Source organism: Macrobrachium nipponense, chromosome 6 (assembly GCF_015104395.2).
Source record: "Macrobrachium nipponense isolate FS-2020 chromosome 6, ASM1510439v2, whole genome shotgun sequence".
Lineage (NCBI taxonomy): Eukaryota > Metazoa > Arthropoda > Malacostraca > Decapoda > Palaemonidae > Macrobrachium > Macrobrachium nipponense.
In genome coordinates, this window is record NC_061108.1 from 88,887,731 (window position 1) to 88,903,860 (window position 16,130).

The window sequence follows — 16,130 nt, forward strand, 5'->3', positions numbered from 1 at the left end:
TCTGCGCCATTCTTTCACATTCTTCTTTATCCCCACTGCTATCCCTAAGAACAATATCAATCGCAATAGTGAAGTGTATTGTTAACACATGCAACTATACTAGCTCAAAATATAATTATGAATTGTATCTGTATAAATTACAAATACATTGTGCACCAACAAAATACTATATGTACCTGGGCATAACCCACACAATGTTATATATATAATATATATTCTATATATATATGATATATATATATATATATATGTATATATATATATATTTACTATATATATATATATATATATATATATATATATATATATAGTATATATATATATATATATAGTATATATGTATATATATATATATAAATATATATATCTATATAGATATATATCATATATATATATATATATACATAAATATATATATATAGTATATATATATATATATATATACTACTATACTATATATATATTATATATATAGATAATAATAATATTATCGTTATTCATATAGTATATATATAAATATATTATATATATATACAAAACAAATATAGAAATATATATATATAAAACAAAATATAGAAGAATCTGCATATACATACTTTCTAGAATTTCTTATCTTTTTCAAATAAACTCCATCCTCCTGTGGCACTCCCACAATGTAAGTATGCAAAACTGAGCTTCTGAGCTTTGTTATAGTACATAACGTTCTCGAAGTATCAACTTTAACTTTAAAGACCAGTTTAATTCTTCACCAAGTTCACTCATTTTAGAAACCATAACAAAAGAGGGGAAGAATTAAAAAAGTACGTAATTCCTATTTAACGGCTTTTCATATTCTAAGTGCTTGCAAGAAAATATAAACGCTCTTAAAAAGTTCCCTCTAGTTAAGGTTATTTACGTCCTTTCTTGTTTTTTAATTGGAACCCAGTAAAGTCGTTCCTGTGCTTCCTCCCCTCTGAAGGGTCACGCCAGAGCAATTCGATATCTGAGCGATCCAAGATAAACATTGGCCCTTCTCCTGTAACCAACGACATCCCCAACGACAAAAGACCCTTCCTTCTCTCGAACTTTGTCAATCAGTAACAAGGAACTGAGGAATTCGAGTTTTTCTTTCAGTACAAAATTCTCACATACTGTACTTCAGGCGTACTATGCTAATAAATTTTTACTAACACAAAAATGTCGTTGAATGTAGATAATATTAATCACAATGAATCCATACTTTATTGTAAATCACACGTGGTTTAAACCTACAAACTATCTTTTAAACGAATCGTCATAGACATTTACCGAAGTACTCGAAAACTGCACATATATGCCATTATATTGCTAATGAATTTGTCCTCTAATACATTTTGATTCAGTTGCATATCTCTTCCTATCCACAATTCAGTAATATTAGGATTGTCTATCTTACGTAATTAAGCACTATAAGTAGTTCCTCATTTGGCGAGTGGGTTTCATAGTCGCCTATCAGTCTGGTAGCCAAGGTTCGCTCGCCGCTGCCGCCAATGTCGAACCAAAGGAATTTATTTCTGACGATCAGATATTTATTTCTCGATATAATGTGTTTTGTATCCCACAATAAGCTATATGGTTCCTAGCCACATAAATACAAATCTAATCCTTTGAGCCAGCCCTAGGAGACCTGTTAATCAGCTCAGTGTTCTGGCTAAACTAAGATATGCTTAAAAGCAGTATTAGTAACAATATCCTCTTTACTATATTATTCATAATTAAGACTATTTATTGTAACCAATAGCCATGATTTGCTATCGGCGAGAAACACTTCAAGCCTTTTTCGATATAGTTATATAATTATTTCATGATTAGTTTTTATTTTTATCGTAATTAGTTTTACGTTGCTACTCATGGAAATAATTGCAACAAAGTAAGATTCTTATATAACTAACTAGTAGCTGTATCCGTCCTTCGGACGTGCTATCGAATGCACATTCACTTCTAAATGACATGGACGTGTACATAATTCCCCAACCAATACTACTGCGTCACTGAACGGCTCAGTCGGGCACCGCCGGCAAACGGCAGGTGCATATATGTTACGACCGGTGGCTCGAGAAAGATTTAAATCAAGAGGCTCCCCTTAGACGCCCCTTGAAAAAACTCAGCCTATATTTAAACTCTGGTATTAATATTAATTGCGATTGCCGTCATTTATGTCAACTCAAGGTACCAAATTTGAATACAGTAGGCCCATCTTTGACCGTTTGCGCTCTACTATCCAAAGGATAGCCCTCTGGCTATCAAGGTCGGGGTAGAGAGGCTATGACCCCCTCCTCTCCTGGTCGGTAAGTCGAAAGGGCGTAGACCTCCTGCTCCCATTTCCAGGGGTGGGGTTGCCCCCTTGCTACAGAGGGTGCCATATGTCCCCCTCATTGTGGGAAGTCAGTCTGTACCTGTAGAAACACTTCTACGTAGATGTCAACTCTGAAAGTTGTAAAAAATTAGGGTATGAGGAAGATTGGTAAAAATGAGGGGTATGAAACAGAGGGGTTATGACACCTTTAGATGCAGCCTTGAATTTTGGATTTTGACTAAAACATTCCTGGGGAGAGGGGAGTGTACGGTAAACATTTATTAGACCTACTATGAAAGTTGCAAAAAAATTAGGGGGTATGAGAAGGAGGGGTTATGACACCCATAGAAACGGCCCTGGAATTTCGGATTTTGACTAAAACCTTCCTGCATAGCGAACAAACAAACAAACAGACAGACAAACAGAGTGAAATTGCCATATATATATATATATATATATATATATATATATATATATATATATATATATATATATATATAATATACATATATATATATATAGTATATATATATATATATATATATATATGATATATATATATATATATATATATATATATATATATATATATAATATATATTATATATATATATATCATTTCTTTCCTAAGGGTTATCATCAAACGACACCCACTTATTCTAGTATATAGGTACACATACACTTGTAAAAATATGCAAAATTTCATTTAAAAGATTCATACATTTATGTAAATGACAATTTTTCTAGGGTTCTCAACAAGGGTTTTGAATATATTGGATACATAACCACGGAAAAAATTAACACCCTGACCTTTACGACATTAACTGATAAGCTAATATGACATTTATAATAATAGATACTAATTATGTTATGAAATCATTTGGCATAAAAGTTCTTAGTTTAGTCAGTGCCACAAATCGTTTGTTTTGAACAAAAGGTATATTTACCTACACGCACGCGTGACCAGCCATGGAATACAAATACTCCGTTAAAAAAAGGACACAAAATAATATATTTTCTAACTAATTTTTCTATTCTTTGATGTTTCTACCAGGAATACATAGTAATATTGTTCCTTAAAAATTATCTCATACAGAGCAGCAGATAACTGGTTTCATGCTAAATCTGACAATTTACAGCGCACGTTTATTACACATGTACTTCCATTTTGATGAAACTTTATAGTATCTTCTTTCAAAGGTAGCGTTATTATACCTTCCTTTTGCACTTGGTATTAGCAATATAAATTTTCTAGTTTATCACATTCTTCACTATTAGTAATATCTATGATAACTGCACGTTCTAAAGGACTCATTTATGCCATCTTCCAAATTTGTTTGGTAAACAAGGAGCGAGTTATGAATGGATAATTTCAAATGGACTTAAAGCTAATAACCAAACAATTAACTTGACGGGAATGAAATGCGCCTCTTCACAAAACTGACATTGCCTAATGATTTCCGAAAAAGGTAAGCTATTATGGCATTTCATCATTAGCGGACCATAATTTCCATGACTGTTTCTGTTAATTAAGCGAAGACTAACATAGGCCAGTTTACAACAAAAACTGAACAAGCGTGAAGCGTACTCTATCAATAATGGCAATCTGTTTAACTGCTTGATAGTCTATCTGTTATATACCATAAAGGATACGATCAACTTAAAGAAAATTTTCCATTTTAGTAATGTGGCCATGCAATAGGAACCTGCAATTTTAATGACGCTCTAGACAGTATGTCCGTTAATCCAAAAGGTATATAGGTACGTAGATGTAGACTGCGTGATAGGCATGGTAATAGCAGGTGAAATACATTAGAAAAAATAGGATTGGTAAATTGACACTTAATCTTCGAATGCGAATTGTATAATGTTTTCTTTTGCCACAGAGCTGCAAAGAGCAATGCGAATTTCACATTTCGTTGCAATTTGTTCTTTGGTGTTCTTCGGTCTGCAATCTCTCATCTAGTCTGCCTTGCATTTTATCTCATAATATTCTTATAGTTCTGGAGGATACGGTTGAAGTATTTCAGTGGAACATGTTGAAATTTATTAGGATTAGCATGCTTATTTATACATATGTATACACACATACACACACATACATATATATATAAATATATATATATATATATATATATATATATATATATATATATATATATATATATATATATATATATATGCGGTCATCTTAATCTCCAAAAAAATTTAGTTGTAAAGTTTACATATATGGTTCGTAAGGTCATAATCTTTACAGTCAATGATTACAATATATATATATATATATATATATATATATATATATATATATATATATATATATATATATATATATCCAGACATATTTAACGTATGTACTCGGCAGTCTCTTCTAGTTTTCAGTTTTTTAATACCCTTAAGTTGTCAGCATTGTAATGATATATTTATTCTTTCATGCAGTTCTGCACATTCGTTTAACCCTATATTATCTACTTTTTTTCACTTTACTAACACACCTTGTTTATTGTATGGGATTTATTTTCAATATCAATTTTAAATTGCACTTAACAAAGAGCAATTTTATCCCCAGTCGCCCAGTGAACAAGCTATTGGTAATTTTAGACAACTTGATTACCTACCCACGTACCAATCTTTCAGCGATGAAAATTTGCGTTGCTGAAAAAAGAAAATTACTCTGGATTTATGAAATTCCGACCAGACTTCCGAATATCTTTCTCTCTCTCTCTCTCTTTATACACATACACTCTCACACACACGAATACACACGCACACACACATTCTCTCTCTCTCTCTCTCTCTCTCTCACACACACACACACACACACACACACACACACACACATATATATATATATATATATATATATATATATATATATATATATATATATATATATATATATATATATATAATTATACATACATATATTTATATATGTGTGTGTGCGTGTGTGTGTGTGAGAGAGAGAGAGAGAGAGAGAGTGAGAGACGGAAGTTTGGTCAGAATTTCATAAATCTAGAGTAATTTTCTTTTTTCAGCAACACAAATTTTCATTGCTGAAAGACTGGTGCGTGGGTAGGTAATCAAGTGGTCTAAAATTGCCAGTAGCTTGTTTACTGGGCGACTGGGGATAAGATTGCACTTTGTTAAGTGCACTTTAAAATTTATATTGCAGATAAATCCCATACAATAAACAGGTGTGTTTGTCAGGTGAACGGAAAAAAATATAAGGTTAAACGAAGGTACAGAGGACCATGAAAGGATAAATCTATTATTACAATGCTGACAACGAATGGGTATTAAAAAAACAGATAAGTAGAAGAGACTACACAGAACATACGTTAAATATGTCTGGATTTATAGACTATATTAGAATCATTGACTGTAAAACGTATGACCTCCACGAAACCATACATTTTAGTTTTACAGTTAAATTTTTTTTCTGGATTTAGATAGCTGATGACAGCATATTCATCCTTTCTGAAAACAAAAGGGTTAATTTTTACCAATGTTAATAGGCTTTAAAAATGGATAATGCATTTATTTCAATTGCCATGGCAGTGTGGTTGTTACGTCATCTAATTCACATTGCTCTTTTTTATTTTTCTTCCTTGAAATCATTCTTGGCATTCTTAATATTTTAGTTCAAAATATCATTACTGTCATATGTGTAAATTATGGCCAAAAATCCCTTTCCATAAACTAATGCGTAACAACCCCAGAAGGAAAGCTTTTTTTGCCTTATTTTTCTTCTAATCGTATAACGATTTTCTTACTTATTATTCTAATCGTGCGTATTTGGAATATCGTTTACTTCTAATGCATGATGGTTTTTAAAAGCCTGTTAATACCACTCTTTCTTTGTACCATTTTTACCTTGTGAGGTTTGTGTTTTGTGGCAACAACAAAGCATTCGCTTAAATACGTTCGAATTGGCAAGAATTTCTTCGGCCTTTGATACATCTTCAAAGGCAGACGAAAGCGCAGATTCTCCTTTGCAGTATTCCCGACATCAAATGAAAAGAAAGTGGAAGGTAAAGTCGGGTGAAGATAGTTTACATGAAAGTAAATATTTATTGAAAGGGAAAATTACCCTTCTCCCCCCCTCCCCCACCTCTCTCTCTCTCTCTCTCTCTCTCTCTCTCTCTCGTCTCTCTTCTCTCTCTCTCTCTCTCTCTCTCTCTCAGAGAGGTATATTCTATTCCACTTTGCAATCCGTGTTCATTTATATTAGATCTGATTTCATTACGAAGGTATCGCATTTAAGGCGAGTGATATTTGATGTAATGAATTATTCATTTACATATGACATATTGGCTCCTTTGGTCGCTGTTTACTCACAGTGCGCTGTTGCTTAATTTCAATTACTTTTTCTTCTTGAACTGGCTTCTGTTTGAGCGCCGATCATATCCCTTTTGGGACGTATATTATGGCATAATTGGCATGAACGTTAAGGTTCTAAATAAGAAAAGTGCCTCTTAAATCAACTAAATCAGTTTCAGTCTCTTTTCTGAAAGAGAGTAGATATTACTGACAATTATAAGCGTCTAGTTACTGCGTAATACTGAAGTCAGCAATCGAATAATGTTATATTAAAAACTTCCACCAAGACGAATAAATAGAGGTTGACGAAGTACATGTCCACATCAATAAAATCTTTGTCTGCTTATTTTTCTGAATAAGTGAAAACAAGATAAACCATTGTTGAGAAATACAACAATGTTATCTCAAAGCCAGTAATTATAAACTATTAACTAAAACAATACGTTCCAAAAGGAAGCCTTTACTAATTATAATCTGCTGCTGATCAAAGAGGGTCAAGCAAAAATCTGATAATTAAATTAAATATATATCATCCAGCAATTGAACTGCTAAGTTACCAAAAAAGAGCGTTCGGATTAATATAGTCCCGTGAGCAACAACATCAATTTGTAGAATTCTGCAATTACTGTTAAGGTTGCCTTGGATATAGGCACTCTGATCCAGAAGGGACCACAAGAAAACAATTGCATCTCGCACCCATTCCGGATTATTAGAAGCAATTCATTGCAGTCTGTAACGCTCAGGGAATAAAAGTACATGATAAACTAAAAATCATGACTTCGTACCTGTGTAGGTTGACTTGGATCTTCCAAAACGCTTGTTCTTTCCTGGCGACTTTTCCGATTGAACTAGATAGCGTAGAATCGATCTTTTTGTTATGTACGCCGTTTTGTGCATACTGCAGCTCGCGCTGTGTCTCTGCGGAATATAAATAGAGATTTGTTATGCAACTCCACTCCTCATGTACATTGAGATCCTGCCTTCTCATACTTCTTGCACTTCATTTGTCCCGCACTTTGTAGGTTTTCCTATAATGCTTCCGCCAAAAGCTACCAAACCATAGATTCTTTTCAAAAAGTATCGGCAACTACTCTTTGTACTGTACATGACTGAACCATCTCTAAAAACGAATCGCCACGTCACCCATGCTAACCTCTTATCACCTGTCCTACTTGTATATTATTTTTCACCTTTACAAAACACATAAATCATAATCTCTATACATACAATTCACCTTTACATGGTCGACATTTTTCATACTATTTGTCCTCAACGTCTAAGCCTCATGTCAATAAAACTGAACAGGCTCAACAAACCAACCAAAGTATTCCAGAGACTTGGCATCTGTGATTACTTTAGGACTCTTCCTACACTTTTGCACATATCCTACTAACATCCGTTCTTAACCAGTCCTGTGACTTTCATAATATAACCTAAACAAATAAAACACTTCCATTTTCCATCATCTACGTCATTAGTACTTTATTTATCTAACGCATTGAAATATACAAAAGCTATATTCTCTTCGCGTCATTATCTCAATTCCTTGTTGTAAGGGCCTCTCATTTCAACTACTCAACCGCCAAGTCAATCCATCATTCATCCATTCAACAATGCAGAACTACAAATACTTTTAACAAACTTATTATCTAGTGTGTGTGTGTGTGTGTGTGTGTGAATGAGACGAACAGCAGAGTTTCTTTCTTTACTGTGCAAAGAATTAGAGTTACAACTACAAAGCTTATAAATCTCTTTTTGGACCCTGGCAATATTTCTACTTCTTTTCTGAACGATGGCTGCTGGTCCCTCTGGCTTCTTCTGTCGTTCTCAAATTCAGCCCCTCTCGGATCGAATTCGGCACCACCTCCTTAGGCGGTGTAGGATCTGGTTCTCCGCCAAACTGGATTCTTGATTCGTGGAGCGCTTTCCTTATCTTGTCCCCGTCCCCTTTTAGATGGGGTTAACATGTTAATTCCTCCTTTTCCAGGCGGAGTCAATAATTTAACATGGTAATACCTCCTCCTGGAGGCGGAGCTGCGTTCTCAATCGAAGCTGAGTAAGTTTGGTGCGATGTCACAGGTCAAAGATTTTATGACGGTCTTAAGATTTTAATTGCGATGGTGTTATGGTTCAACGTTGATCAAATTCTGGCTCACACCAAGCTCAATTCTCTCTCTCTCTCTCTCTCTCTCTCTCTCTCTCTCTCTCTCTCTCTCTCTCTCTCTCGTTATTTTCACTGTACATACTCTTTATCATTCTCTTTCTCATTATTTTCACTGTACATTGATTATTCTCCCTCCCTCTGATTTTACGCTACCCTATCTAATATTATTTCTTATAGCTATCATTACATCACTAAGTCACCCACCGAGTGATGTAATGATAGCCATAAGAAAAAAATAGTAGATAGGGTAGCGTAAAAACAGAGAAAGAGAGCATAATCAGTGTTTGTACGGTGAAAATAACGAGAGAGAGAGAGAGAGAGGAGAGAGATTAGTGATGAGAGCGAGAGAGAGATAGAGAGAGACGAGAGAAGAGAGAGAGAGAGAGATTGAGCTCTGGTGTGAGCCAGAATTTGATCATATGTATATATATATATATATATATATATAATATATATATATATATATATATGTTATATAAATATATATAATATATAATATAATATATATTATATAATTAATATTTATATATAATATATTATATTATATATATGTAATACATATATATATATATATTATATTATTATATATATTATTATATGTATAACATATATATATTATATATATATATATATTATATATAATATAATATAATATTATATATATAAGAAAAAATACAAAAATATCTTCATTCACTATAGTGGCTTCAAATGTCTTATTAAATGACTGTGTACACACATCCTTTTCTTGATTTTGTTTTAAAATCAACTCTTGGATACAGGGATGATCATTAGTAGTCTTATATAAGTTTATCAATATCACATATATACTCTTTTTCCTTCAAAATTACACATTCATTGAATTGTTCATCAGGTAAAAAGGCTAACATAAATCCATGTTCTTCCAATGCAAAATGAGTACTAAGACCCTTTTAATAATGATCTGATTTTCAATATACATAGAAAAGGGATATACAGAAACTAGCACATTTGAAATTTTCGTATTGAAAGGTAGAACTAAAATAATTCTGTCATGGATTACTTTGGCATTTATCAAATTATAGTACATGAAAATATCTTCTACTAAAGGTATGCAATGCTTCTCAATTATATAAAACTTAATAATGTCTTATAATTCTTTTGGAGTGATTAGTGTTGGGCTCAAAATACCTTTGTAAGCAAGTAAGACAGCATTGAGCATGTCTTTATGTTCTTGCAACATCACTTAACTTTCCAGTGCAAAGGTATTTAAAAACGGTATATTTTCTATCTTATTGAGTTCTTTTGTTACATTCTGATTTACTTGACTTATAAAGACTTTCAATTTTTCTATTTGTTCTGCATTTTGATTGTGAGAGGCAATCACTTTATTTATCACTTTACCCTTTGCGGCTGCCCACTTTTCCAATCTGTCATTTCCTTCCTTTTCTTGTTCTAAATTTGCTTCGGTAGCAACTCCAAACAATTGATTTAGAGCAGTTCCAATGAAGGGTAAGAGGGATTGCTTGGACCTTGTTCTCAGTCTGTTATCTATGTTAATGCTCAACTTTTCCAATAATGACATGGCACTGTTATTATCACCCTTCTGTAGAATTGCTTTAATACCATTTTGGATTTCTCTTAGTTCACTTTCACGTTTGAGCACTGTGGAAATATCTATACTAACTATTCCAAGGTCCTTGATCATTTTGACTTTCCCATGTCTTTTTAGCAGGGCACCTTTTCTTATCTCCACTTCTGAAGAGATGAGTCCAGTTAAAACTAGTGCTAAGATGAGCCGTATGTTTGCCTCTGCAAAAATTAGACTTAATCAGATCTCCTTTATATATAGACACATGAATTGCACTTTTTATATCACATGATATTTTCAGTCCAACATTATTTACATATGGTTATATACAGACATTTTTACCTTTTTCTGTTTCTTAGATCATACCTCGTTGTAATTGGATTTCCTACAGTATTTTCCTTCCTTATGTTATCTGTATCTTTAGTAGACCATGGATCTGTTTTCACTAACTTTACATGATTCCAGTGAACTACCTTTTCCTTTAGATCACTTTCATTTATCACTCTGTATTTATTTAATTTTAACACTTCTATTACTCTATATGGCCCAGTGAATTAGGGAGAAACTTTTACATTTGGACCTTCTGGTACATGATTCTGAACATAAATTTGAGTACCCACTGTAATGTCTGGTTTAGTGGTATTTTTGTTATAAAATTTTTCTTGAGTCTTATGTACGGCTTTTAGTCTAGCTCTTGTCTACATGATAGTCCCGTAAGTACGTCTGGTTTTCCATGCAACATAGTCATAGTAGTTATAAGTATGTCTGGGTGGTGTTGCATCATTTAACAACGTATTTGGCATTCTTTACTGATAGCTATATAGCAAATAATAAGGAGATTCTCCTATCGTCTCATTAGTATTATATTCAATGTGAACTGTACGTCTTCAAAAGCTAAGTCCCAATCTTCTGTATGTGGTTTTACTAAAGTTTTCAGGATATCCTTTATTTTACGATTAGTTCGTTCTACTGCTCCATTTGAACTGGGTTTATAAGTTGTCATTTGACTTTTATTTATTTCATAAAATTCACATATTTTCGATAAGAGATCACTAGTAATTCAGCAGCGTTATCAGATAGAAGAACTTGAGAACATGAATATCTGGTTATAATTCTAAATTTAAGAGCTTCGGCTATTGTAGCTGCATCTCTGTTTCTTACATGAATGATTTCTATGTATCTAGTTAGACAGTCTAAGAAGACTAATATTTGTTTGTTTCCTCTAATAGTTGTTGGAAATGGACCCAAAAAGTCCATAGTTACTACTTGGAATGGATTTAACTCTGATGGATATTTTTCAAGTGGAGCTTTTGTATGTACGTTACCTTTATGTTGGTTACAAACTACGCAATTTTGTTCAAAGCTCTTGGCATCTTCACTACAATGTGGCCAAAAATGATTTCTGGTTATGATTCTAGTTGTCTTTTTAATTCCTGGATGTTCTGCGAACTTATATGAGTGTGTTAGTTCTAAAACTTCTCTGGTTAGTGGTTTTGGGATATATAGTCGAGAACAACCATTTTTCTCTCTGGGTACTTCATACAACAAACCATTTATTAACTGAAAATCTGGTTTTAAGGATTCATCTATCAGTACTACTATTTCTCTGATTTCTGGATCGTTATCTTGTTCTACTTTCACTCTTTCTGAATCTAAATCTACCACTTGACTACTAAAATAAAAGGTATTTGTGGTAATACATTTTTCTGTTTCTTCTTCAGATCTGGAAAATGCATCTGCCAAGGTGTTAAGTTTTCCTGGAATATATCTGAACTCTGGAGCAAACTCTGATGTTGTTAGTAAAAGTTCTTTTTAAACAATTCACAAGTGGGTTTTTGATCATTAACTTTATGACTTAAAAGCATATCTAAATCTCTTTAAACACTTTCTTTCGGTTGTACTATAGTGATTTTCTGCTGGGTTTAAAACTTTACTGGCATAGTACACTGCCCTCAATCTAGTTTGAGCCTTTTGTAACAATATAGCTCCTAGCCCTGTACTCGAGTCATCACAAGCTAAATAAAAATTTGTTGAAAAATCTGGGTAGACCAAAACAGGGTTCCTGGTCATTTTGCTCTTTAATGTTTGAAAGGCTGTTTCTTGTTCAGTCTGCCATTCATATTTAACATCATTTGGGGTTAATTCTGTCAAAGCTTTGGCGATAGTAGCAAATCCATTTATAAACGGTCTATAATATCCAACCATCCCAAGGAATCTCCTTAATGCTCTCAAATTAGTGGGAGCTGGATAACCAATTATTGCCATTATTTTACCTGCTTGCATGCACAGTCCATCTTCACTAATTACATGACCCAAGTATTCTAATGACTTCATCAGGAATGGAGATTTCTTTAATTTAATTTTTAGACCTTCCATTCTTAACATTTCTAGGGCCAATTATAATGTTTTGAGATGGCTTTCTAAATCTTTACTAAAAATGATTACATCGTCTAAGTATACTGCAACATTTGCTATGTCTCCTAGAATTTGTAACATTAATCTAACAAACGTTAAAGGAGCTGATGTGAGTCCAAATGGCATTACGTACTTCAAACTGTAAATGTTCTTCGTGTGCTGAAGGCTGTGTATTGTTTGGATTCTTCATCTAGAGGTACTTGCCAATATCACTAAGTAAATCTAAGGATGAAAATAATTTTGCCCCTTATAATTGAGCTAACATATCTTGAATTACCGGCATCGACATCCTGTCTGGAAGTGTGTTGGAGTTTAATTTTCTAAAATCTATTGCAAGTCTCCAACTGCCATCTTTCTTTGGAACAAGCAACAATGGAAAATTTTATGGAGATTTAGAAGTAATTATTACTCCATCTCTTTTAATTTCTTATATCAAATTATCAACTATGGGTCTCTTGCTTATTGGTAATCGGTAATTAGGAATAAAAAATGGCTTGGCTCCATTATCTGACAAAATCTTATGTTGTAGGACATTTGTTCTTCCTAGTTTATCTCCTTCTACAGCTATTACATTTCTATATTTCTCTAGCGCTTGAATTAACTTGTTTCTATTTTCTGGAAACTCTGTTTTATTTATTTCCTGATTTCTTTGAGAGTTTTGGCCATTTATAGAGAAAAATGCTTTTTCTTCTGCTGTTAGTAAAGGATTGTTAATAGGTATTCCTATGCAAAAGACAGTGCCTGCGTATAGTGTTAGTTTGTTATTTGAAAAGTTTTGGACATAAGTTTGACAATTATCACCATTCATGTGGACTAGTGTATTATCCATTCTGACAAAATCTGGCAATTCATCGTTTAACAATAGAACATCTTTAGCCCTTACGTTCTCTTTTGCTCTTAAATATTTTTTTGTTAAGCATTTTGGATTTAAACTTACTGCTCTACTAAGTATAAATTGTACTTAATTATCATCAGATGTGCTAACGCAACATGTTTCTTCATCTTCTATGTCTCAAAAATAACAAAGTTCTACATTTTCAGTGGTTTCTGCTATTACTTCTATTATAGTATTTTTATCTGATTTCTTTATTTTATCTAATAGCAATACTTCATTTAGTATATTCCCTTCATCCTCGTAACTCATTACTACATTGCTCTAGTTATTAGCACAGGAATCAGTGGTATCTGTATTTGCATCTTGATTTTCGTTATATTCAGAGTTTCGGTGATCATCATTATTTATATCTGAGTAATTACTTGAATCTGAGTATATATTATATATATGTGCAAATTTCATTGATTCTGTATTCTGTAATGGTGGGAAATCCTCTTTCCTATCTGCTTCTATTTTATCTTGCCTTTCTCGTATGTCTCTCTCGCTTGTCGAAACTGTCTCAGAAAAATTGACCAGATTTGGGTGAGGCTTTTCTTCGTCAAGCGCAAAACATGCGCTCTTCTGATTATCCTGTATATGCTTCTAGCTTACTTTTGTCTGGATGGGAAGCTTCAACTTGTCCACAGAAACGTGTGGCTTGTGTTATTACAGCTGCCTGATTCATTCTTCTATTTCGAAACGTGTTAGTACTATTAGTAATTATATTATTAGTATTGTTGGCACTGTTGTGATTATTTTTATTTGTGTTATTAGGGTTAGTATTTCCTTGAATCACCACGGTTTGTGAAATTGGAACTGGGATTCTACTGCGTCTGTCTGGTGTTAGTCTTAAATTGTATGAGCTATTTCTGACAATGTCAAGTAATTCGTTAAAGGCTTTATGCATTTCCCCCCCAAAAATCATTCACATTTGCTACTCATCACTACACAACAACATAAAAAAACCATATGTGAAATTGGGCACAAAAGTATTACCAACGTTTAGTCAAACAAAATGATACACAACATAATATTCAAAGAAAAATTATATGTATAGTTCACTATGCACAACAGCTCCTCAAAAATAAAATTCTCATGCACTGTTAATTCAAAGGTATACCAATCTATATATTGGTTAAAGTAAATTATTCAAATAAATGGGACACAAATACATAAGTATTCAAAATTATATATCACCAACCGAGTGTAAAAAAAATACTAAGATTTCCTAGCTATCAAAATAAAAAAAATAAAAAAAATCTTATACCCTTATTTAGAGAGAATTTTAAAAAGTTTGATATTTTCTAAGAGAAAGAATACGCACACTTACGTCTGTACATTCGTTTTGCTTTTTCCGACATCACTACCTTCGTTGTCGGCACTCAAATTCGCCTGTTGTGTTTCAAAATCAATCTAGACTGACGCTATTTTCGCATTTCGTTGTCCGTCAAAGATTCGTCCTTGTCGAAAATTCTTCAGTAATGTTGATTCTTTAACAGGAATGTGTTTTCATTCATCTGCAATACACTCGTCGGCTGCTGCAGTTCCACGTCTCGACTCGATGATGTTATGTCTGCGTTGCGCACTTATGCCTTCGTTTCATAACACCCTAAGTCTCGATGCTTTTCTTCGAGGGGAAAACAAACTGTTCGCACTGTTGTATAAAGTCTATGGTTGCACCTTTCGTTTATGTCTTCAAGCAGGATTTTATCAATCACTGTTATTCTTCGCCATTATTATTAATTTGAAGTTCTGTTTGTCGATTATTATCACTGTTGTAACTCGAAATGTGTATTTATTTAACTATTTTCACTGCACTTTACGTTTCCTGGATCCACAAGCACGGGCACTATTTTTATGTGGTGCGTTTTTGTAAGGTAGAGTGTTCGAGTTATGTTCGCTTACCTGCTTCTTGCTTCTTGATGATTCGTTCTGCAGTCTGGGTCTATGTTTAACTTAATCCTTCTTCTTAATGTTAGTTCTGGATTAGTAATCTTAATGGCTTAATCTCTCAGGAGAAGTTTGAATGAGTCGAACAGCAGAGTTTCTTTCTTTACTGTGCAAAGAATTAGTGTTACAACTACAAAGCTTATAAATCTCTTTTTGGACCCTGGCAATATTTCTACTTATTTTCTGCACGACGGCTGCCCGTCCTCTCTGGCTTTTTCTGCCGTTCTCAAATTCAGCCACCCTCGGTTCGAATTCGGTACCACCTCCTTAGGCGGTGTAGGATCTGGTTCTCCGCCCAAATGGATTCTTGATTCGTGGAGCGGTCTTTCCTTATCTTGTCCCCATCCCCTTTTAGATTAATTTCTAAATTAATCTAAATTATTGACTCCAGGCGGAGTCAATAATTTAACATGGTAATACCTCCTCCTGGAGGCGGAGCTGCGTTCTCGATAGAAGCTGAGTAAGTTTGGTGCGAGGTCACAGGTCAAAGATTTTATGACGGTCTTAAGATTTTAATTGCGAT

At 33.4% G+C, this 16,130-nt stretch overlaps 1 long non-coding RNA gene across 1 annotated transcript; it reads right to left on the minus strand.

Moving 5' to 3' along the window:
* Positions 1–633: 633 nt before the first annotated feature.
* Positions 634–15,095, minus strand: LOC135216370 (uncharacterized). The gene is made up of 3 exons (XR_010314867.1): positions 14,988–15,095; positions 7,423–7,555; positions 634–2,445 (listed from the first exon to the last, which is right to left on the minus strand). It is a non-coding gene; the product is annotated as an uncharacterized LOC135216370 (long non-coding RNA).
* Positions 15,096–16,130: the final 1,035 nt, after the last annotated feature.